Source organism: Jaculus jaculus, chromosome 2 (assembly GCF_020740685.1).
Source record: "Jaculus jaculus isolate mJacJac1 chromosome 2, mJacJac1.mat.Y.cur, whole genome shotgun sequence".
In the NCBI taxonomy this organism is placed as follows: Eukaryota; Metazoa; Chordata; class Mammalia; order Rodentia; family Dipodidae; genus Jaculus; species Jaculus jaculus.
Genome location: NC_059103.1, coordinates 100201589 through 100228084, shown reverse-complemented (window position 1 = coordinate 100228084; position 26496 = coordinate 100201589). Strand labels below are relative to the sequence as shown.

At 38.1% G+C, this 26496-nt stretch overlaps 1 protein-coding gene across 1 annotated transcript in view; it reads right to left on the bottom strand.

The window, feature by feature from the left end:
* The window catches only part of Tacr3 (tachykinin receptor 3), a 112512-nt gene that overhangs the window by 4702 nt on the left and 81314 nt on the right, over nt 1-26496 (bottom strand). The gene's annotated exons all lie outside the window — the stretch shown is intronic.

Below are 26496 nucleotides of genomic sequence, written 5' to 3'. Positions count from 1 at the left end.
AACTTTCTTGAAAACACCCATATAGACTTAATTAACTAAAGAAAATCTCAGTAAGTTACTTTATGTTGCTATTCCATCTGTATATATCTGAATAAAGAAATGGTATTAACACAAATATAAGTAAGTGTATTATAAGAAGTTTGGAGAAGGGTCAGTGACTTAGCTCAATAGTAGAGGACTTGTCTAGCATATATAAAGTTGTGGACTCAATTCCTTGCAAGACTCTCTCTCTCTCTCTCTCTCTCTCTCTTTCTCTCTTGAGAAAATGTTTACAAAGCCCTTTGAGTTACATTTATCAGAAGTAGCCTGCACTGTTGAATAGAAAGACATTATATTTAGGGAAGCTTAATACATTATTATATAAATATATTAGGCTATATGGAGTAAGGAGTAGTCAGGTTCTTTATTACTTATTAAGGCTATCCAAAGCTTAAGACTATTTCAATTCTTTCAATACCATGCTCACTAGGCAAATATCTGAATATTCACTTGTTTCTATTATGTTAAGGAAGCTTTACATGAACAGTGATATGAATATTCATATCATCTAAGGTAATCTCATTAATTTTCAAGTAGGAAATTGCTCATAAAACTGATTGCGACTTTGGTAAACACAGGCCATTTTCATTCGATTCCATTAGCATGAAACTTGATAGCATAGTAAGTTCTGGCTAAGTAGAATATCAGCTTCTACTTTTTCTTCTACTCAGCTTTAAATTCCTGAAAGCCAGGGAGAACCCAGACTAAAATAAGCATCTGTCATGTAGTGGAGATGAATAAGTAGATGTGTATCCATAATAAATGACAACATATAATTTGTAAAAGGAAGTTTAGTGGGAGAATATTTTATGTGTCTCTGAGTGATATAAAATGTGTTCTGTTGTATATTTATAGGAAAGATGGAATTAAAGGTATTGTACACTATGCAACATATCATTATTATATAAAGGAATTAACATAACATATTATTATCTCTTTTAATATATCTTATCCATAAGCTGTCACTTAAATTTGCTCATGTCTTTAGGAATTTAAGTAGCAAAGAATTAAGGATAAGATATATTGAACAAGATAAATCTTGAGGGTTACCAGCAGTCAGAGCAATACAAATCAGAGAAAATCTTGATGCATGGCTTAGAAAGCATTTTAAAAGTAGGAAAATGCATTATTTATAAAGTGGACTTGTCATTTGATTGCAAGTTGTGAATTTAGATGAAAGTTGGCAAGGTTAAGCACCATGAGAGAGATTATTCTAGAAACAGACAAAGCATGACATGGATCAATGTGGAAGGCAAAGCTTCCCTTAGGGCCTGAACACTGTACTTTCCAGGTGATTAGTATTGGACTGATGGAAAATTGGCTATTAGAGCAAAAAATCCAGGTCAATAGCTCAAGGAACATTGGCTATGCCATCTAAAGTCATTTGATTTTCTCACTGTACTTCAAATTTCATTTTTCTTTGAGGAGCTGCATTTAAATTTTTGAACTTTGTCCTATGCCTCTTACTTATAAACTTATGAAATTGAGGTAAGAGCTGTAGTTTAATTTACATTTATTGCACATTGCACATTTTACTGGCTTATTATCTTTCATTTGCACCTTAGGAAACTAAGGTGAAGACCAAGGGATTTGAACATGGTAATTAATTGGACAAGATTATGAAGTTATACTCAGACTTTTCACTGTTTTATATTTCTTATAGTTGAAAACATTTGCTTAATATCACTTTGTTTAGAAAACAATTTTGGGAAATGTAACAATGGAGGATTGATCAACTCCTTACCCTACAGTTTACAATATAATGAAGAAAATTTAAAAAAAAAAAAGCGAACTCTTTGTAAAATTGCACACAGGAATGTGATGAGTACAAACAGTTATCAATAAACTAATGCTATTTATAAGAGCACTTTTTATTGTAAAAATAATGATAGAACGAGCTTGGCATGGTGGCACATGCTTTTAACCTCAGCAGTGAGGAGGCAGAAATAGAAGAATCACTGTGAGTTCAAAGTCACCCTGAGACTACAGAGTGAATTTCAGGTCATCCTGGGCTAGAAAGAGACCCTACCTTGAATAAAATCAATGATAGAATGCATGACTGTTAACTATTGATGCCTATATTCTTGACTATGGAAAACCCTCATTGGTATTCCTTAAGTAAAGGTGAGAAGCGTCTGATCTAGACCTTTCCTGGCCTCCTGCTTCTTCTTATAGCACTCTTCTGTGGAGTTCCTATTTGCTAATGCTTTCATATCCTTGCCTTTGCAAGTGTCATTTTTTTCCATAACTGCTGTTTAATAATGTGATCTGCCCTTTCAGCACAACCAGAACCACTTAATTTGTTCCCACTTTGATTTCATTTGTTATGCTTACTCATTGTGACTCGTCATGCTGGGATATTAAAAAACAACAACATCAAGACTCTTGCTGTTCACTGATTTATTCCAGGCATCAAGATAGGATTTTTACATGGTTCTCAAAATCTTTTTAAATAAAATAATGAAATAATATAAAATGAAAGACATTGAAAAACACATAGGTAGTTAAGTAATAGCCAAGAAGTTACACAGCATTTATGTTATGGGTATGACTTGTTCTTTAAGTCTAAAGTGGGCATGTACATGTAACATAAACATCCATTTACTGCTATTTCTTCTTTCTAGCAAATAAATTTAATATAGAGGATTAGTATGAAAACAACATGAATATATAATTTTGGGATATGTGAAAGCATCAGAATTCATTCTGAATAAATGCTAAGAACAAGAAGGTATATATGAGAATGTGAATGTGAAAATTATTTGAATATTTTCATAGAGGCATGAAGTTATTTCATAGGCATCATGAAATTATTCTATATTAACACTGAAGATCCATCAGGGTTATCAGAATACTGGTAAATGGCTTCCAAATGTCCACATAGAAAAACTCTAGAAGCACATGGACATAATTAAAATGTATAAAAGAATGGAACAGAGGTCTGAAATAACTTCTAATTCCTACACATGGCCATCTGGGTTTCTTCTCAAAGGATTTAGAAACATATTTGGAGGCTTTGGGTCAAATAAAAAAGAGCCTAAAACAGCTTCTTTTCAAGTGATATAATTCTTAATTCTTATATATTTACTTTATTCCTATAAAATAGTGTTGCCTTATTTCTCTGCTCACATAATCTTGTCGTTCTTTGACATCCAACTTTGAGGGACTCAGTTTTGATGTACATACAAAATTAGACACTTGGGTGGGAGATATTATTTGGTGAAGCACTGGCATCAAAAATTGTAATCAGGGCTGGAGAGATGGCTTAGTGGTTAAGCGCTTGCCTGTGAAGCCTAAGGACCCCGGTTCGAGGCTCGGTTCCCCAGGTCCCACATTAGCCAGATGCACAAGGGGGTGCACAAGTCTGGAGTTCGTTTGCAGAGGCTGGAAGCCCTGGCGCACCCATTCTCTCTCTCTCCCTCTGTCTTTCTCTGTGTCTGTCGCTCTCAAATAAATAAATAAAAATTAAAAAAAATGTAATCATTCTATTTATAAAATACAAAGGAAAGGTACTTTCTGAGGGACATATTTTGAGCAATGATAATATACAATGTGGAGAGCTGTTGCCTCCATGCTGCTGTGCTGGACGAGAGCACTGGCACTGTTAGGCTACAAACGCTGAGCAGGCAAGAGAGCCACTTGTTAGAGTCTTGCAGCTTTTGAGAAGTTTTGGCAAGATGAAAGTCTAGGCAGAAAATGCAAATATTTCATCATGTTCTAACAAATTTTATTATAATTGTATTGTAAGGTTGATTAAGGCTGGGTTTATCTTGAAGCTGAAAGGCGCCCTGCTTTCTGAGACAATGGGAGTTATTTTCAAAGAATGTGTGCATGATTTATTATTACTCATTGCAGAAACTTATTAGCAGCAGGAGAAAGGACAGAAGGGACAAACGACAGAGATACTAAAAAGCTGCAGTGCTTATTTATCCTTAGGAATCACGTTAGTTACATAGCAGTATTGAAATGCACATCATCTGTTAGTGAGAGTAGTGCCTCCTTTTCCTCATGTATCCAAGGGACAACTAAATGTTTGATTTTTGTATCTTGCACATTAGACTGTAGTGCCTGCAGATATTCTTATCGCTTACATTCAATTAGAACAAGATGGATGATTTTGAGATGTAGGTCATAAAACAAAAAATTAGACTAGAAAGTTAAAATACTGCCAAATAACTGGGCATGGCAGTGCACACCTTTAATCCCAGTACTTGGGAGGCAGAGGTAGGAGGATCACCATGAGGTTGAGGCCACCTGAGATTACACAGTGAATTCCAGGTCAGCCTAGGCTAGAGTGAGACCCTACCTTGAACCCTCTCCCAAACAAAAACTACTTCCAAATATTTTTTTAAGAATTAGGACCATTATTCTTCAGTGTGATCGTTATTCTTTCTAAGTATTTGAGCTCTAAATAATCAATCCTGTGTAAAGAAAAAATTTATCTTGCTGAGAATCTCTAGAGAGCTTGAGAGTTAAAGAACTTTATATTGGACCATGGCCTACCACTTCTCTACACATGTCCTCATTGTAGGAATCCTCCAAACGTGGGGGTCCACTCCATTTGCTATAGTGAGCAATACAGGCTTGGTTGCTATAACAACAGATTTACAAAGTTAAAATAATGTTCATAAGTACAATTTTCAAAAACAATGAAACACATCTAAAGAATATAATTTCATGGGCTATTTAAACTTGGTTTTTGGCACTTCAGATTCAAAGACAATGCTTATGAATTTTAATCTAAGAAAATAAGAATTTAGTAATTCCTATGGAAGCAAAGAAGTATGGTGAAGGGAAGGAGTTGAATTTTGTGTTATTGCAGTATAAATTCAGAATATAAGTATATTGTGTTAAGGTTATTAAAGGTTATTAAAACAGACTCTGCTGCTGAACCTAACTTACATGTACAGCCAATTCAATAGTAGTCTAGAGCAATGACTAGCAGAGTTATTTGAAGCCCAAACAAAAGGTAAAAAGTACCTGTGCTCACATACATAGGGCAAATATTTGCATACAGGTGTTGTAATCTAATTTTTAATATTTCACTTCTTTGTGTGTGTGTGTGTGTGTGTGTGTGTGTGTGTGTGTGTGTGTAGGGGGTGTATGTACATGTTTGTGCCCATGGAGTGCCTTGTGCTCTTGTTGGAAGTGGCCAGAGGGGAACATCAGGTGGTCAGGTGTTCTGCTCCACTGTTTTTCCACCCAGTTTTACTTGACCTGTGGTCTCTTATTGATCCTAGAGTTTTCTGTACCCCCACTACTTCTATAATTTTTACAGGATGTGGGTTATACATGTGTGTGACCATGCCTAGCTGTTTATGTGGATCCTGAGGATGGACCCACAGGTGGCCTCTCAGGCCTTTGTAGGTCCACTTGCTTGTATAGGAATTGCTCTTAACCACTAAGCCATCTCTATAGTCCTAAATTTCATCTTTTATAATTTATTTAAATTTTTGCATGTTTATACATGTGTGAATGTTGACATGTGTGTGCCTGGATGAGTGTGTGGAAGTCAGAGGACAACTTTTGGGTTGTCCTGGCCTGTCCTCCTCCTTTGAGACAAGGTTTTACTCTTTCTGGCTCTCTCTGTTCTTTTTTTTTTTTTTTTTAATTTTTATTAACATTTTCCATGATTATAAAATATATCCCATGGTAATTCCCTCCCTCCCCACCCCCACACTTTCCCATTTGAAATTCCATTCTCCACCATATTACCTCCCCATTACAATCATTGTAATTACATATATACAATATCAACCTATTAAGTATCCTCCTCCCTTCCTTTCTCCACCCTTTATGTCTCCTTTTCAACTTACTGGCCTCTGCTACTAAGTATTTTCATTCTCACACAGAAGCCCAGTCATCTGTTGCTAGGATCCACATATGAGAGAGAACATGTGGCGCTTGGCTTTCTGGGCCTGGGTTACCTGACTTAGTATAATACTTTCCAGGTCCATCCATTTTTCTGCAAATTTCATAACTTCATTTTTCTTTACCGCTGAGTAGAATTCCATTGTATAAATGTACCACATCTTCATTATCCACTCTTCTGTTGAGGGACATCTAGGCTGGTTCCATTTCCCAGCTTTATAAATTGAGCAGCGATAAACATGGTTGAGCATGTACTTCTAAGGAAATGAGATGAGTCCTTTGGATATATGCCTAGGAGTGCTATAGCTGGGTCATATGGTAGATCAATCTCTAGTTGTTTTAGGAATCTCCACACTGTTTTCCACAATGGCTGGACCAGATTACATTCCCACCAGCAGTGCAGAAGGGTTCCTTTTTTTCCACATCCCCGCCAACATTTATGATCATTTGTTTTCATGATGGTGGCCAATCTGACAGGAGTGAGATGGAATCTCAATGTAGTTTTAATCTGCATTTCCCTGATGACTAGTGATGTAGAACATTTTTTTAGATGCTTATATGCCATTCGTATTTCTTCCTTTGAGAACTCTCTATTTAGCTCCATAGCCCATTTTTTGATTGGCTTGTTTGATTCCTTATTATTTAACTTTTTGACTTCTTTGTATATCCTAGATATTAATCCTCTATCAGATATATAGCTGGCGAAGATTTTTTCCCATTCTGTAGGTTGCCTCTTTGCTTTTTTCACTGTGTCCTTTGCGGTGCAAAATCTTTGTAATTTCATTAGGTCCCAGTAGTTAATCTGTGGTTTTATTGCCTGAGCAATTGGGGTTGTATTCAGAAAGTCTTTGCCAAGACCAATATGTTGAAGGGTTTCCCCTACTTTTTCCTCTAGCAGTTTCAAAGTTTCCGGTCTGATGTTAAGGTCTTTAATCCATTTGGACTTAATTCTTGTGCATGGCGAGAGAGAAAAATCTATTTTCTTCCTTCTGCAGATATTTATCCAGTTTTCAAAACACCATTTGCTGAAGAGGCTGTCTCTTCTCCAATGAGTATTTTTGGCATTTTTATTGAATATCAGGTGGCTATAGCTACTTGGGCTTACATCTGGGTCCTCTATTCTGTTCCACTGATCTACATGTCTGTTTTTGTGCCAGTACCATGCTGTTTTTGTTACTATGGCTCTGTAGTATAGGTTAAAATCAGGTATGGTGATACCACCAGCCTCTTTTTTGTTGCTCAGTATTATTTTAGATATTCGAGGTTTTTTGTGATTCCAAATGAATTTTTGGATTGTTTTTTCTATTTCCATGAAGAAAGCCTTTGGAATTTTGATAGGGATTGCATTAAATGTGTAGATTGCTTTAGGTAAGATTGCCATTTTCACGATATTGATTCTTCCAATCCAGGAACAAGGGATGTTTCTCCACTTTCTAGTGTCTTCTGCAATTTCTCGCTTGAGTGTTTTAAAGTTCTCATTGTATAGATTCTTTACTTCCTTGGTTAAGTTTATTCCAAGGTATTTTTTTTTTTTGATACAATTGTGAATGGGAGTGATTCTCTGATTTCATCCTCTGTGTGTTTGTTGTTAGCATATATGAAGGCTACTGATTTCTGTGTATTTATTTTGTATCCTGCTACATTGCTGTAGGTTTTGATCAGCTCTAACAGCTTGCTAGTAGAGTCTTTAGGTTCCTTTATGTATAGAATCATGTCATCTGCAAATAATGATAACTTGATTTCTTCCTTTCCAATTTGTATCCCTTTTATGTGTGTCTCTTGCCTTATTGCTATGGCTAAGACTTCCAAAACTATATTAAATAGAAGTGGGGACAGTGGACACCCTTGTCTTGTTCCTGATTTTAGTGGAAAAGCTTCCAGTTTTTCCCCATTTAGTAATATGTTGGCTGTAGGCTTGTCATAAATAGCCTTTATTATATTGAAATATGTTCCTTCTATTCCCAGTCTCTGTAGGACTTTTATCATGAAGGGATGTTGGATTTTTTCAAATGCTTTCTCTGCATCTAATGAGATGATCATGTGATTTTTGTCCTTCAACCCGTTTATGTAATGTATTACATTTATAGATTTGCGTATGTTGAACCATCCCTGCATCTCTGGGATAAAGCCTACTTGGTCAGGGTGAATGATCTTTTTGATATACTCTTGTATTCTGTTTGACAATATTTTGTTGAGAATTTTTGCATCTATGTTCATGAGGGAGATTGGTCTGTAATTTTCTTTTTTTGTTCTATCTTTGCCTGGTTTTTGGTATCAGTGTGATGCTGGCCTCATAGAAGGAGTTTGGTAGAATTCCTTCTTTTTCTATTTCCTGGAAAAGCTTAAGAAGCAATGGTGTTATGTCTTCCTTAAAAGTCTGGTAAAATTCAGCAGTGAATCCATCCGGGCCTGGGCTTTTTTTAGTTGGGAGATTATTGATAACTGTTCGGATCTCCATGTTTGTTATAGGTCTATTTAAGTGATTAATCTCATTTTGATTTAATTTGGGTAGGTCATATAGATCAAGGAAATCATCCATTTCTTTCAGATTTTCATACTTTGTGGAGTATATGCTTTTATAATATGTCCCTATGATTTTTTGAATTTCTCTGGAATCTGTTGTGATGTTACCTTGTTCATCTCTGATTTTATTAATTTGTGTCTCTTCTCTCTTTCTTTTGGTCAGATTTGCTAAGGGTTCATCAATCTTGTTTATCCTTTCAAAGAACCAACTCTTTGTTTCATTAATTCTTTGGATTGTTCTTTTTGTTTCTATTTCATTAATTTCTGCCCTAATCTTAATTATTTCTTCCCGTTTACTGATTTTTGGTTTGCCTTGTTCTTCTTTTTCCAAGGCTTTAAGGCGAAGCATTAGGTCGTTTACTTGTGACCTTTCTAATTTCTTAATATAGGCACTTAAGGCTATAAATTTACCTCTTAGAACTGCCTTCATTGTGTCCCAGAGATTTTGGTATGCTGTGTTCTCATTATCATTTGACTCTATATATTTTTTGATTTCCTTTTTGATTTCTTCATTGACACACTCATCATTTAGTAGTGTATTGTTTAGTTTCCATGATTTTGTGTATGCTCTATAGCCTTTCTTGCTACTGATTTCTAGTTTAATTCCATTGTGGTCAGATAGAATGCAAGGAATTATTTCAATTTTCCTGAATTTGTTAAGATTTGCTTTGTGTCCTAATATATGGTCTATTTTAGAGAATGTTCCATGTGCTGCTGAAAAGAATGTATATTCTGCAGCCTTTGGATGAAATGTCCTGTATATATCTGTTAGGTCCATTCCTTTTATGACCTCATTTAGTCCAGATGCCTCTCTGTTTATTCTTTCCCTGGATGACCTGTCAATTGATGAGAGTGTGGTGTTAAAGTCACCCACCACCACTGTGTTTGGTGTTATCTGTGACCTTAGTTCTAATAGTGTTTATTTGACGAATTTGGGAGCCCCCATGTTAGGTGCATATATGTTTAGGATTGTAATGTCCTCCTGTTGGAGTGTGCCCTTAATCAATATAAAGTGACCTTCCTTATCTTTCTTGACTAACGTCGGACTAAAGTCTACCCTGTCTGATATTAGGATAGCAACCCCTGCTTGTTTTCTAGGCCCATTTGCTTGAAACACCATTTTCCAACCTTTCACCCTAAGATAATATCTATCCTTTGTAGAAAGGTGAGTTTCTTGGAGACAACAAATTGTAGGATCCTGCTTTTTAACCCAGTCTGCAAATCTATGTCTTTTCGTTGGGGCATTGAGACCGTTGATATTAAGAGATATTATTGAAAGGTGTGTATTTATGTTTGCCATTTGTGTGTGTGTGTGTGTTTCCGGTTCTACCTGTGCTCTCTTCTGTTAACTGGTATTTGAGTATAGCTTGTTTTTTCTAGGTTCCTTATATGTGTGCTTTTCCTTTTGTTCAGCATGGAGGATTCTATCAAGTATTTTCTGTAGAGCTGGTTTTGTCTTCAAATACTCCTTTAACCTGCTTTTGTCATGGAATGTCTTTATTTCTCCATCTATTTGAATGGCTAACTTTGCAGGATAAAGTAACCTTGGTTGACAGTTGTTATCTTTCAGAACTTGGAATATATCACTCCAAGCCCTTCTGGTTTTAAAAGTTTGTGTTGAACAATCTGCTGTAATCCTGATGGGCTTGCTTTTGTAGGTAACTTGATTTTTCTCTCTATCTGCTTTTAATATTTTTTCTTTGGTGTGTGTGTTTGGAAGTTTGATTATAATATGGCGAGGAGAGGTTCTTTCTGGGTTTTGTCTGGCTGGGGTTCTAAAGGCTTCCTGTATCTGTATTGGCACCTCTTTCCCAATTTGGGGGAAATTTTCCTCTATGATTTTGTTGAAGATGCCTACTATGCCTCTGGAGTGGAGTTCTTCTCCTTCTCCTATGCCCTGAATTCTTATATTGGATCTTTTCATAGTGTCCCGAATATCTTGAAATTCCCACTCATACTTTTCTATAAGTTTGTCTTTCTCTTTGTTGGACTGCATTAGGTCTGCCACCTGGTCTTCTAGCTTAGATATTCTGTCCTCTCCCTCATCCATCCTACTGGTGAGATTTTCTACAGAGTTTTTTATTTCATTAACTGTGTTCTTCATTGCTAGTAATTCTGACTGGTTTTTCTTTATTATTTCTATTTCCCTATTTATGTCTTGTATTGCCTTCTTTATTTCATTAAATAGGTGTCCTGCCTCTTCTTTGATTCCTTTGATTTCCTCTTTGATTTCTTCTTTGATTGTTTTCATGTGTTCTTTGACCTCTTTGAACATATTTATAATTATTCTTTTGAACTCTTTCTCAGGCATTTCCTCTAACTCTTTCTCACTGGAGGACATTTATGATGCATTAATACTTTTAGGTGGATTTATATCGTCTTGCTTTTTAGTGTTTCTTGTGTTATAATGTATATATTTTTGCATCTGGATTAAGGTAATGCTTGGATTTTCTAGCTAGCTGTGTATTCTTAGCTGTATCAATTGATTTGATGTAATATATTTTCAGGGTAGGACCTTAAGGTATTAGGTGTGGCTCTTAAGACTCTCAGAGTATCTACAAAGATGTTCTTAGGGGTTGAGTTTCCCTGCTATAGGAGTATTCAAGCAGGCTGAGTGGAATAAAATACAGGTAGATTCTAAAATTTAACTAAACACTGTACACATTCAATTAAAAACAGCCCCAAGTATGTATGCAAGAGTAGTTATTATAATGACCAGATCCTCTATCAACAAAGAGGTTAAGATTTCTGGTCTGTTGAGGGATCCAAGTCAGCTTGTGACCAAGTGAGACCCTTCCCTGGTGCAATCCCAGTTACCTTGGGTGATTTTGGTCTCAGTCAAGTTGCTTCATGGGTCGTCGGGCTGCTGTTCTGATTTCTGGAGCTGGGCACTTGCTTTTCCTATGGGGCAAACCGAGCCACTGCTGCTGCCTCTGCTGCTGCCGTAGCTGCCACCACCGGAGTCACCACCGCTGCTGAAGCTGCCGCTGCCGTGTCCACTGCTGCTGCTCCCCCCGAAGCCGCTGCTGCGGGATCTGCCGCCGCTGCTGCTCTTGGGTCCGCTGCTGCTGGGGCCGCTGGTACTGGTGCTGGAGCCGCTGAAGTTGCTGCCGAACTCTGCTCCTGGTTGGGTCCCGCTGTCAGCCCAAGTTGGCGTGGCCGGGTCCCGGGCCGCTGCTGTGTTTGCTGGAGCTGGGCTCAGGCAGTGGGGGAGGGGAGGGAGCCGCGGCTGCTCTGGTTGTCTCACTGCTCCACGTGTTCTTCTACCTCGCGGTCTGCTCCTCCGCTGCTCGCTTCCGCTCTCCCCTCACGTGTCCTGAGTTGTGGAGAGCGCGGTGTGAGGGGAAAATCCCGCACCTGGCTTTTCCTGCGGCTCGAGCCGAGTCTGGTGGTTTTCTGCTGCGCCGTGGCCGTGGCGGTTGGCTGAGCTGCCGGAGCCACTTTTCCCGCCTGTGCGGGCTCTGGATGCTCTATAACTCTTCTACTTCTCCACTGCCGCTTCAATTTCCTATACACGTCAGTTTTTAGTAAAAGTGTGTATTTTGCTGAGTTTTTTGGGTCTTTTTCCCCCCTAAGCTGCTTTGGCGTGGTACCTATGCCGCCATCTTAACCGAAAGTCTCTCTCTGTTCTTTGTTGCATTCACTAGGAGCTTCTGGGGAATTCTCCCACCCTTGCTTTTCATCTTGCTGGGACTGCAGAAGCCACCACAACTCTGGCTTTTTATGTAGGGTTTTGACATTGAACTTGGGTATTCAGGCTTGAATGGCGGGTTACTTACTGAGTCCTCCAGCATTTCATTTTAATTGGAAATTTGATCTTTAAATCATAATAAAAGTTTAAGCACATTAAAACATTAAAATAATGTAAAGGATTTAGACACCTGAATGAAGAGATAGATGGCATCAGAAAAATGTAAGTACATTAAAGCAAAAGAAATGAAGGTAGAGTTTATGACATTATGGAAGGAAATTACACATGACTCACAAAAGTGCACTAATGGCTTACAATATGTACCCTTTACAATTGTTATTCTGAGGGCTGGAGATATGGCTTAGTGGTTAGGGAATTTGCCTGCAAAGCCATAGGACTCAAGTTTGATTTCCCCAGGACCCGTGTAAGCCAGATGCACAAGATGGTGCATGAGTCTGGAGTTAGTTTACAGTGGCTGAAGGCCCTGGAGCACCCATTCACTTTCACTCTCCCTTGTTCTATCTTTCTTCCTACATAACAAATGAAATAAACTTAAAAAAAATTAAATTAAAACAAATTGTTATCATGAAGCCTGAATGCCCACTAATTCAAGATGTGACTATATTTGCATAAATGGCTTTTAAAGAGTCTACTCAGTTAAAGTGAGGTAGTAGAGTAGGTCTTAATCCAAGATGACTGCTGCTCTTATAAAAAGTACTTAGGAAACAGGCACACAGACAAGAGATCATCACACGAAGACACAGGGAGAAGTCAGCCTTCTGTGTTCCCGAGAGAGAGGCCTCAGGAGAAGCCAGCACTGCTGCCACTCTTTCTTGGACTTTTGTCATGCAGCATTGTGAGAGAGTCATTATCCTCTGTTAAATGGAGGCCCTTCTCATTCCTGGCACAAAATGTCTGATCAAAAGCAACATATGGAAGGGAAGTTTTTATTTTGGCTTATAGTTTCAGGGAGAAGTTTCATTATGGTAGGAAAAGAGAGCCACCTGAGCACCACATTGCCACAACATCAATAAGAAACTAGTCTTGATACTGTGTTTATAGTTCAGTTGTATTACCCCCCAAAGCCAGCAATGCACCTCCTCCAGCAAGAATCTACTACCCAAAGGCCCTAATTCCCAAATTGCCACCAGCTGGGGATCAAGTATTTAAAACAATACACCTGTAGGGAACATTGAACATTCACCCTCCCTAGAACTCAAAGATAATTCAGAGATTGGAAGGACTGCATTGCAATCATGGGTCCAGACAACATATCATTGAGCTCTAGAGCACTATTCTCAAGCATTAAAACTCAATGGACATTGCTGTACTAGGTTTCAAACTTATTTAGGATCCACCATCCATTTCCTTTTCCTGATTTTCCCTTATTGAATGGGAATGCCTATTTTGAAACAAGCAACATCCTTGGCTTTATAAGTTCACAAGTAGAAAGTGTATTTTGTTTTTTTCTTAAAGAGTATGTGGTGGTTCAACTCAAGTGTTCCCTATAAACTTAAGTGTTCTGAATACTAGGTTCCCAGCTGATGGAGGTTTGGGAATTAACACCTCCTAGAGACAGGCAGGCTGATGAGTGCTATAACTAGTGTCCCCTTGCAGTGTTTGACACACTCTCCTGTTGCTATTGTCTACCTTATGTTGGCCAGGGGGTGATGTCTACCCTCTGCTCAAGCCATCATTTTCCCTGCCATCGTGAAGCTTCCCCTTGAGCCTGTAAGCCAAAATAAACCTCTGTTTCCCACCAGCTGCTCTTGGTTGGGTGATTTCTACCAGCAATGCAAACCTGACTGCAACAGTAAAGTGGTACCAAGGAGTGGGATTGCTGATAAACACCGGACTGTGTGGCTTTGACCTTTTGAAACTGATTCAAGAGGATTGTAGAAGGATTTGGAATCTTGGCCTAAGCAACAGTTTGCAGTGCTGTAAGTACAGCTTGATGGACTATTCTGGTCAGAGTTGCAAGACCTGAATGCAGTAAGACCTATGGACTGTGAAGTTTGGCTCATGAGGGTGAGAAAGAGCTTTTCCCTAGACTTGGCTAGAAGCAGATTGTGTGAGAGGTTTGCTGTTATTCCTGTGTCCTGAGAAGTTGTGCAGGGTTGCTTTGCATAGAAACAGAGTGGTGTGAGCAGATGGATATGGCACAGAAATAATGAAATCTTTGGGTGAATTGCTGCCCATTCAGCTGCAATTGAGAGATTACAATCTTTGAGACTGGGCCAGCTGACCTGCACTGGGTCAACAGGAAGAATGTAGATTCTTTTGAAGGGGCCTGAGTGCTCAAGGAGTGTTGTGTTCTTCAAAGTCTGCTTCCCCCCCCCCCCCGGATTAACAAATTGGCATACTACCTGGTATTGTAAATGCAGTAAAGAGAGGGTCATTGAGTTTGCAATGCAGTCTTGTGTTTTGGAAATGGCCACGGGTAGTGTGAAACAGGTTTTCTGGATGCTTGCACAGAGACCTGATGGAACTGTGAGGGTGAACTGTGGGTTGTAGTGGAGACCCAGTGGAGATGCCAGGACCATGAGATGTCTGCTAAGGAAAGAGGCCAGCCCCTGAACACGTTTTCCAGGGCTGTGTGTAGTCTAGCTGGAAGGATGGAATTGGAACTCCAGAGATCTGTTGCTGGTTAAAATTGTCAGACTGGGAGATTTGTCATTGGCTAGAGTTGCTGGACTTATAGATTTTGGTGTTTGCCCTGGTTGTTTAAAATCATGTATTGCTTGAGTATTTCTTTGCTATACACAGTGCCATCTTTTGCAGTATGAACGCTTATTCTGTACCATTATGGGATTTTTTGAGATTAGTTCTTTATATTATGGCTCAGTTAAAACAATTTGGATTATGGGCATGTATGAACATTGGTAAAAACTATGGGGACTTCTAAAGTTGAATGAATGCATTATATTTTACATCATGTATGGTTATCAGTTTATGGGGCCCAGAGGCAGAATGTGGTGGTTTGATTCAAGTATCCCCCATAAACTTAGGTGTTCTGAATGCAAGGTTCCCAGCTGATGGAGATTTGGGAATTAACACTCCTGAAGGCAATTGGTGGGCTTACGGGTATTATAGCCAGTGTCCCCTTGACAGTGTTTGGCATACTCTCCTGTTGTTATTGTCTATCATATGTGGGTCAGGGGGTGATGTACACCCTCTGCTCATGCCATCATATGCTCCTGCCATCATAGAGCTTCCTCTTGAGTCTTTAAGGAAAAATAAACTTTTTCCCCACAAGCTGCTCTTGGTCATGTGATTTCTGCCAGCAATGCTAACCTGACTGCAACAGAGTGAATCTTACCTCAAGTTTAACTCATACTTTAGCAAGTGATTATTTGAGCTTAGGGTTTATTTTGAAATTAATGAATACTTTTGGGACTATTTGATGAGGTACATATATATTTAATGTGAGAGGAAAATGAAGTGTGACCAAGAAGGCACAGTATTGTGGATTGAACTGTATGCTCCCTAAGTTCACTTATTGAATTCCCAGTCTAGTATCACAGAATGTGACTGTTTTTGGACTGAGAGTTATCTAAAAGATAGTTAAACAAGATGCAGTTATTAGAGTTGGCCCTGATTCAATATATCAAGTAACCTTCTAAAACTAAGGTTAGCACACTGGCATGTGGAGGGATAACCTTGTGAAGAAATATGATTGAACAATTGAGATCAATAAGCCTTAGAAGAAACCGACCCTGGAGACACTTGGATCCAGGACTTACAACCTTCAAATCTATAAGAAAGTAAATTTCTGTTCTTTGCAGTATCTAGTCTAAGGTATTTTATCATGGTAGCCTAAACAGATGTCTTCACTAAAATGTTTGAGGAGCTTGAGAGATTGCTTAGCAGTTAAGGCACTTGCCTGTGAAGTCTAAAGACCCAGGTTAAATTCTCCATAACCCATGTAATCCAGATGCACATGGTAGCATATGCATCTGGAGTTTGTTTGCAGTGGCTAGAGGCTCTGGAGCACCCTCTCTCTCTCTCTCTCTCTCTCTCTCTCTCTCTCTTTTTCTCATAAATAAATAAATACTGAAATGTAAAATGTTTGAGTTTCTATGGACCATAAACTATATGGCTTTATTCCTGCAAAGTATTATACAGGGTTCTAGATAACATGGAGTTGTCACAGTGGTTAGATTGCTTGTGGACTTGCTGTCAGCAGTGTATGGGATACACCAGGATTTCCATTCCCATCAGTTGAGCATCTTTTAGGTTATATATGGTCTTCCTCAGAAGCACTGTTTTCCATGCTAATTCCCTTATTACAGAATGAATGACAAGAACACATGCTGGATGAGTTATGGGAGGATTCTATCTTATTTTTTTAACTAGGAATGAAATAGAATCTGTCACTTGAGCTTAGACTGAAGACTTGCTTCCTTTGACGATAGCAAAAGGTGTTTTAGTTATCACACTAGATATTCACCTCTGAAAAAGCAGGGCTGACACAATTTGTCTGCTGTTATAGGAAGAGAGCTAAATTAGAACATAGTCTGAGAATGACTTATGGTTAAACAGTTTTATTTAGCATTATTGCAGCAATCAAAATTATCAAGATCAATTTCAACAATGATTTTTTTGGAAGAGATTTCCACGTAGATTCCAAAAGATCCCAATAGATTTCAATCGACACTGTGAGTGAGTCTTGATTTTGAAGTGCCTGTCATATTACAAAATGAAACAATATCAAATATAGTTCAAATGTAGTCTGTTTTAACATAATATAGCTGTAAATTAACACAACCATGTAATCAAAGTGTGCTAATCATGTTGTATAGAAAATCATTAAAATACATATGCCAAATGGAGTATAAGAACATAGTTATCTCAGGGATAGGAGGTATTCTTTTTCTGCTGTTTTTGCTTTTTGGAGACAAAGTATTCCTATGTAGTGCAGGCTTGTGTGGAACACAGGATCCTTCTGCTTTAGCCTCCTGAGTACTGGGATTAAAGGTGTGCACTATCGTTCTATTCTTACTTATGGAGATGGGCTAGTTAGTTATACTGTGACAACATAGAGAGTAACTCTTTATCTCTTCAAGTTTCTCTCAAGTAAATTGGGAATTCTCTAGCATTATATTCAAAGTTTTTAACTTTGGTCTAGTTAAGAACATTTTCACTCTATCTTTCACACATCTGTTTCCTTATTTTTCTCCTATTATCTATCAACAACCAATTTCAGTTGATACTGTCCTGATGTAAACACTGTTTTGCACACTGAAGGGATTTGCTCTGTATATCAGCCAGGTGGTTACAACACTCATTTGGAGAATTACTATGGCAACTCACCCTGGGAACAACTCTTATCTTCTAAAGAGAAGACCAGAAGACATGCACTGATGAAATGTGCCCAGATTTGATTTTAGGGAAAAGTTGAGTAATTATTATTTTCATTAAAAATCTTTCAAACCCAGAAAAGAATCAGAATAATAAAAAAGAGGCTTTATTATAAATAGAGAAATAGAGGAAAAGATTGATAAATTCACAAAGGATTTAGTAAACTTGAAAAGTGCACAGAAAAGATTCACTATGCACCAAAATGAAGTAAGCCAAAGTGAACACAGCTCCAACCATGCAGCTTCTGGCCAGGGGAGGAGAAGCAGAAACTTCATGCAAAAGCTGTAGTGAGGACTGAGCCCTCAAGAGAAGACTATCAATAAAGATAATTCTGTATAAAACTGGAAGAGATATCCCAACAAACAGATGTACAAATCACAACACAGAGACAAGAAACATGAAAAAACAAGGCAACGTGGCTCCTACAGAAGATCACAACTCCTCAACTATGAATTTCAAAGATATTATAATAGGTAAAATACTAGATGAAGATTTCAAAGTTTATTAGCATCAATGACCTCATAGGGAATATAAACAAGCAGATGAATTTAATCCCAGCCCTGAAAAAGAAAGGCAAAAGCAAACTGGAAGAGAAAAATCAGCAATATGGATGAAAAAGTCATCAATGTAGAAGGAAAAAATGAAATAGAAATGTTGGAAATGAAAGTTCATAGATTCACAGATAGCCTAGGAGAAGTCTTATGAGTAGACTCTGCTGAGCAGAAGAAGCATATCAGGGAAGGTCAAGAAAATGCAATATCCCAACATCAATAAAGAGAAGAATGATCATTACCACAATGTTTATGAACTCTGGGTTACAATGAAGACACAAAACCAATTATCTATGAGCCAGAAGAAGTACCTAAGATAAAAAGTAAAGGTATAGAGAATGCATCCAGTGAAATTATAGCAGACAATGTCCAAATTCCAGGGAATATAAAAAGATATCCTAGAATCAAATGAAAATGAAACCAGAACCTTTGGGATATAGGTATAACATTGTTAAAGGAAAACTTATAGTTAGAGTACTCACATTAAAAAACAAAAAAAGATCCAAAATAAATAACCAAATACTGTACCTCAAAGTGTCATAATCACAAGAGCAAGGCAAACCTCAAGTCAGTAAGTGACAAGATATACATACAGGCTAGGATTATCTGAAAAGGTATCCTATAGCCCAGAAATAATCCCAAGAATTGACAGCATGGAGTTCTACTGAGCTTCTGCACATCACAAGAAACCATTGCCCAAGTGAAGAGTCAGCCTACAGAATGTGAGATGATGTTGTTCAACTACATAGTAGGCAGGGGGTTAATAGTCAGGAGAACTCACATATTAAACATGCCCCAAAGCATACAATCAATAACTGGATTAATGAATACAAATTTCTCAAAGAGGAAATACAAAGAGACAATAAATATTTCAAAAAATTTTGAGATTCTTATCCATTAGAGAAATTAAAATTAAAACTGCTTTGAGATTCTAATCACTTTACTCACAATCACTATCAGGAAGAAAGTGAATGTTAACAGATACTGGCATGAATGCAGGGTCAAAGGAAAACTTAGACACTGCTGGCAGGAATGTTAACAAGTACAACCACCATAGAAGAACAGAGTCAGTGAAGTGGAGGATAGAAACTCTGATCTGGAAGACAAGATGGAAGAAACAGTTCGAGAGTTCAAAAACTTTAGTAAGTTCAAAAGTTTCTGCCAACAGAACATGAGGGAATTGTGGGATACACTTAAATGCCCTAATATCAGATTCACTGGAATACCAGAAGGAGAAGAATTTCAGACTAAAGGCATGGAGAACTTATTTAACAAAATAATTGAAGAAAACTTCCCCAGTCAATTAAAAGAAAGGCCCATCAAGATACAAGAAGCCAGCAGAATTCCAAACAGTCTGGACCAAAGCAGAAACTCTCCAAGACATAATATCATTAAGACTTTAAACATTGACACCAAAGAAAAAAATCCTAAAAGCAGCCAGGGAAAAACAGCACACCACTAAGAACCTATGGCTTCCAACCCAAACTACTCTACCAGGCAAAAGTACATTCCATCCCAAATCCACAGACTACACATACTTCTCAGCAGCCCATGGACCATTCTCTAAAATAGACCATATACTGGGTCACAAAGGCTGCCTCCACATATTTAGGAAAATTGACATAATTCCCTGCATGATATCAGATCACAATGCTATATTGCTAGAAAACAACAACAAAAGATCCACCAAGAATCCCAATGGCACCTGGAAACAGGACAGCACACTTTTAAACAATAAATGGATAGTGGATGAAATAAAAAAAGAAATTGAAAAATTCCTGGAATTGAATGACAATGAGAACACATCATATGATATCTTGTGGGACACAATGAAGGTGGTCCTCAGGGGGAAATTCATAGCACTCAATGCATTCATAAAAAAAGACAGAAAGATCCCAAATCAACAACCTAACCATCCACCTAAAGGCACTAGAAAAACAAGAAAAGTACAACCCAAAGAGCTCCAGAAGGTAGGAAATAATTAAAATCAGAGCAGAAATTAATGAATTGGAAATTAAGGAAACAATTAAGACAATTGACAAAACAAAGAGCTGGTTCTTTGAAAAAATAACCAAGATTGACAAACCCCTGGCCAATTTGATCAAGCAAAAAAAGAGAAGCTTCAAATTAACAAAATTCAAAATGAAAAAGGAGAGATCACAACAGACATAAGTGAATTTGGAGAATCATCAGGACTTATTTCAAAAACCTCTACTCCACAAAACTGGATAATGTGGAGGAGATGGATAAATTCCTGGACACATACCATCTACCAAAGCTAAACTCAGAGCAGATTAATCACCTCAATGAACCCATGACACTCATGGAGATTGAAAAAGTAATAACAAAAACCTCCCCCAAAAGAAGAGTCCAGGACCACATGGCTTCTCAGCTGAATTCTATCAAACCTTCATGGAAGAACTCAAACCAATCTTCTTAAAACTGTGCCACACAATTGGAGAACAGGGAAAGCTACACAACTCCTTTTATGAAGCTAGTATCACCCTAATTCCAAAACCAGGCAGAGATGCCACAAGAAAAGAAAACTACTGGCCTATTTCCCTAATGAACTTATATGCAAAGATCCTGAACAAAATCCTCGCAAACCATATCCAACAACACATCAAAAACATTATCTCCCTTGACGAAGTAGGATTCATCCCAGGAACACAGGGGTGGTTCAACATACGTAAATCTGTCAATGTAATATACCACATAAACAAGGTTAAACATAAAAACCACATGATCATTCTGATAGACACAGAAAAGGCCTTTTACAAGATACAACATCACTTCATGATCAAAACATTGGAGAGAATTGTCATGGTTGGTTCATATCTTAACATAATAAAGGAAATATACAAAGCTCTGAAGGCCCAAATAATACTTAATGGAGAGAGACTGGAGGAATTCCCATTAAGATCAGGAACAAGACAGGAATGTCCTCTCTCACATCTGCTTTTCACTATAGTACTGGAAGTCCTAGCTCAAGCAATAAGACAGGAGAAGGAAATAAAAGGGATACAATTAGGAAAGGAAGAAGTTCATTTAGCTCTATATACTGATGAAATGATTGTATATGTAAGAGACCCGAGAGACGCCATCCCAAAACTCATCTTTAACCCAAGTCCTGTGGGGAACAGAGACTGAAAAGTCATGGACGCTTATGGCTCATGGAGCAGAGGATGGGAGGGATCCAGCCCGTTTAGGGATCAGTAAGTCTTGCCTAAGTAAGCATGAATGACAAAAAAAGTAAGAAGTCAAACACTCCACTAACAAAATGGGGCAAAGAGCTGAACAGGCTGTACACATAGGAAGAAACACAAATAGCAAACACACACTTAAGAAAATCCCATAATCCCATCCCTAATCATCAGAGAAATGCAAATTAAAACAACTATAAGATTCCACCTTACCCCAATAAGGATAGCAAACATCAAAAAATCAAATGAAAATGAATGCTAGCGAGGATGTGGAGAAGTAGGAACATTCATCCACTGTTGGTGGGAATGTAGGATGGTACAACCACTTTGGAAAGCAATATGGAGACTCCTGAAAAAGCTGACTATAGAGATACTAACAGACCCAGTTATTCCCTTACTGGGCATCTACCCTAAAACCTTCAAACCACAGGCCAGAGGGATTTGCTAAACCATGTTTGTAGTGGCTCAATTCGTAATAGCTAAGACCTGGAATCAATCCAGATGTCCATCACTGGAACAATGGATAACTAAGATGTGGTATATGTACACAATGGAATTCTATACAGCAGTAACAACAACAACAAAAAAAAGACACAAAGAAATTTGAGGAAAAATGGTTGAACCTGGAAGAGATCATTCTCAGTGAACTTATCCAATCACAGAAAAAAAAAAAAAAATCGCCACATAGTCTCACTCATCTACAGCACCTAACCTGAATATACCCAAGATACCTTACATACCCACCAAGCATCTCTTGGACTAGACACTAGGATGGATGGGGAGGGTGGAGAGGGCATTGAAGGGGTGGGAAATACTAATCTAGACCCAAATGGCAATGGTACCATAAAACTCTACTTTCTAAAAGGCAGATCAAATGGCTGAATCTTCACCATATCCTTACAGGAAACACCTGAAACACAAGATACTGGAGAGGGTAGGATTAAGTCAAACCTAAATCTTCTACATCTTCTCTTCCTCCCTCTTCCTCTCCCTCTCTATCTTTCTCCTCTCAAACTCTTGTATATTAGTTATCTTTTTCCTCATTTTCTTAGTGGGCACTAACCTGTAACTCCCACTACCAGCATGGTGCTACCATCCACAATGAGCTTTTGATCAGAGAAACCTACAAGGTTTCCTAAAAGAATGACAGATTTCTGTCAGAGTACTTCATGACCTACCAAAGGTTAGTGGTAAGACCCTATTGCTGAAGACTCCATATGTAGCTGACACGTAAAATGGAATGGCATGGCTGGAAGCCAGGAGAGTGTCAGTCCCCAGACAGTCAGCATGTCTAGTGCCAGAAGGTGCTACATGGGCGACTGGGGGAAATGACCAATATCTGTCCAAGCAACTCATGGTCTAACCTACTTAGCAACAAATAACCTGTTATGATGCCCACACAAGTGTGATAGTGGCACACAGCCATGGTGGGGAACCAACTGCTCTTGATTTGGCTTACTTATCTCAATGGTACAGGACCCATAGCTGGAGCTGGGAAACAAGTCAGAACCATATCCAAACATAAGGCCACTCTCCAATATCAAGCTGCCATCAATCATGGGCTACAAGAAAGCCTACACCTATTAAACTCTCTATAAAAAAACATAAGGGTTATCTCATTTGCCCTGGTGCTAACTTGGAGAATCTGTTTCTCTCTTTCAAATAGATGCAGATTGTAAGGAGAGAGCCACCCCACCATACCTCAAAAAGGCCCCAGCTGAAACTAAGGAAAATTGGTGAAATAAGCAAGGGTGCTCTTTTCCTGATGAACCAGATACCAGCACAAAGGGGAAGGAAACCAACACAGAGAAAAATCAACTCCTACCAAATAAGAGTGTCAGAACCTCAGAGGCCCCCAACACTTCATCACTGAAGCAGACCAAAAATGAACCCAACATGGCTTAGGGAAATTTTGTAGAAGTGGGGGCAGAAAGAGTGTCAGAGCCACATGTTGGGTCATGATGTGCAGAGACATTTATCATACCAATAACTATGGGCTAACTCCACAATGCTCGACCCATATACCTCAATAATGAGGGGGCCAATGGGGAGTGGGTAGGTCACTGATGAGCCTAATAATGGTACCAAACTGCCTATATTTGCTAAATAGAAAACTAATAAAAAAAAATAAAGAAAGAACTTTAGAAATAGTCTATAATTTCCTCGTCATTTATCATTCTCAAGGGATGCTGTGATAGTTTGAATGGATGTCCCTCAATAGATTCAGGAGATTTAATCAAGTTTATAACTTTGATTATCAGCCATCTGGCTGGAGAAGATGTCACTGTAGCAGATTATGGGGTCCATCCCTAAGGTCTTACTGGGGTGGGGGGAAGCAGATCTGTTTTCAGCCTAAGGGTATGCAGAGTGCTTGATCTCTGCTTGGGGTTCCAGGGATGGGGGTGTACTTTGTTTTGGTGGTGCTGGTGGTGGCCTTTTCTCTCTGCATGGATTTGGTAAAGGGTCCAGCTTCTTTCTCCATTATAGAACTTCCCTTGGATCTCTAAGCTTCATTGAATCCCTTCCTCCCATAAACTTTTCTTGGTTTGGAAGTTCATCCTGGCAATGTGAAGCTTGCTATGACATATACTGAAGTGGAAGGGAATCCATAGAAGCTTATTTTCCCCCCAAATGCCCCATAGCTGCTTTATGTGGATTAAGACACTTTCCTCAAGCAAGAAGGCCAAAGAAAGAGAAAAGATGGTGGAATATTGATGTGGGCAGCTCATGGTTAAAGACTGGATTTAAACCTATATGGATAAGTTTCACTGTGCAATCCTAATTTTGAAATAAAGACTTTGTTTCACATATTTTATGTGCTCTTAGAGTGAAACCTACTTCCACATTCATTTATATATAGTGCATTTGAAGACAAATGGATAGGATCTATAAATCCTTAACAAACGTATACACTCGATATAGCTGGAAGCCATACAAGAAATTTACCAAAGGACTATTTTAGTCCCAAATAAATAAGTACTGTGTCTTGGTTTACGATCTTTTGAAATTCACAGTAGGGGAGAAACTAAGGAAGATTCATGCTTTAAACACTTTTCCTGTGGTAAGCAATGCAGAAGAGAGCTGCCATCTACACCCAGCTGCTGTCTATGTGCACAGACCGCCCCCCCAACCCCCTCTGTTTCAGGAGTTACAAGGAGAGATCTAGCCATTCAAAAGTGACAGCCCAGGTTTAAAGGGCTATGCTGACATATTCTTCCAGGATCATAGACACATTTTGCTGTATGCTGATATTTATGCTAGTCCTCTTGAAAACAGCACTATTAGTACTGTCTAAAATGTAATGTTGAGTCAGCTAGTCAATGTGTTTGCAGTAGGTTTTCATCTTGAAAGTGTAAAAACTTAATTTTTCTTTTGGAAAAAGCATAAGTATAGATTATTTAAGATGATTTTTCACAGTAGAAATCTAGCAGAAAATAAGATTGGTCACTGAAAATGAATCTAATTCTCTGCAGTGGCTAGTGAACTAAGTCAGCACAGAGTATACACAGTGCTCTCATTTCTACTCACAGTGAAGTAAATGTGCATGATTTGTTCATGCTTATCCTTTTGGCTGCTGTGTTTGAAATCTTAGATATTTACTTCAAAAATGCCCTTTCTTTGGAAGGTTGCCTCAAGTCCACTCTGAATAGTGCTCCATCATTTCTTCAGTTGGTGTTCATTTCTAACATAGAATCAATACAGCACACTTTTATAACATAGACACTTGCTGTTAACAGGCATATTGTTCTTTGTTTCAGTCCAGATTAAGGCATGCATACTGTTCATGGTTGTGTCTGCAAAAGTTACAGTACTCTGTGACAGTGGGTAAATGTCTGATGAATAAGAGAATCTGCCTTTCCTGCTTATGTTATGAATACTTTAATTGAAAGAAGCATTATTGAACTTCGCTTTACTTACCACTGCTTATTCCTGCCATGTACGTAATATAAACTCTTAGAATAAATAAAGTGAAAAACCTAAAATAATAAATTATTTTACACCTAAATTATATTAATTTTATTATGCTTACCTTTTGTGTTTATCAGGATACTTGGAAAAAGTATTTATAGTCAGTGAGATCAAATCCTTACAAATGTTATTTTTGCTTTCATAATCTATTATATCCTTAGTTACAATTACTCTTGAATAATGATAGTTTTCCAAAGAAACCAAGATCCTTGACTCTAGGAATGTAGTAGTGAGTTGAAAAAAATGAAAAATATTTCTTATTTTATACTTTCCTACTATTATAGAAATAATAATGGTTATGTGAATATATTTAAAATTATGCTAAATTTTGTAGAGAAAGATATCATATATAGATTCTGGAAGACAGTAAAAGATGTCTCAGAGGAAGCAATATTCAGGCTGAATCCTAGAAAATGTCCTGGTAGAAGAGTGAAGGTCACACATCCCAAGCTCTGAAATGCTGTAAATGAAGGCTTCAAAATGGAAAAAGACTTAGCAGGTTCAAGAAAATAGGAGTAAATATACTTAGAATATAGTGTGTGAATAGCAAAAGCATACAAAATTAGGTCAGCAGAATAAGGTGTGGAAAGATTTCCCAGGGTCTTATACGTTATTTTCAAGGCATAAATTTCTTTTATTTACTTACATTTTTGGTTGTTGTTTTTGTTTTTGGAGGTAAGGTCTTACTCTAGCCCAGGCTGATCTGGAATTCACTATGTACACTCAAGCTAGTCTCAAACTGACCATGATTCTCTTACCTCAGCCTACCAAATGCTGGGATTAAAGGCGTGCACCACCATGCCAGGCTACTTTCTTAAATATATTGGGAAATCCTGAATATTTGTAAGCAAAGTGCACAAACTGAGTTGCATTTAAAAGAGCATCATCTTCACTGCTGAATAGAGAATGATCTTGAGACGACCAAGTGCAGATTTAGGGAACCTGTTTGGGAAGCTGTTGTGATGGTCCTGGTGAAGAGCAATGTTGTCTTAGAGAAATACTGTGATGGAGGAGAGACGAGGGATATCCTTAGGAAAGAAAGTACTTCGTACCTTTGATGGAGTTGGAGAGGGATAGAGATAGGTGAACATTCAAGGGCTCTTTTTTGAATAGAGTGTCTGGGTGAAAGGTTATGCCGTTTGCTGATATGGGATAATTGCAGGACAGGTATATTTTCATGCCAGAATTTCATGGAGAATTAAACTCAACTCAGAGATTAGTTTTGCATATTGTAATTTAAAGATATTCAAGAAATTATCAGGACAAAGATGCAAAGTATGTGGCTGGT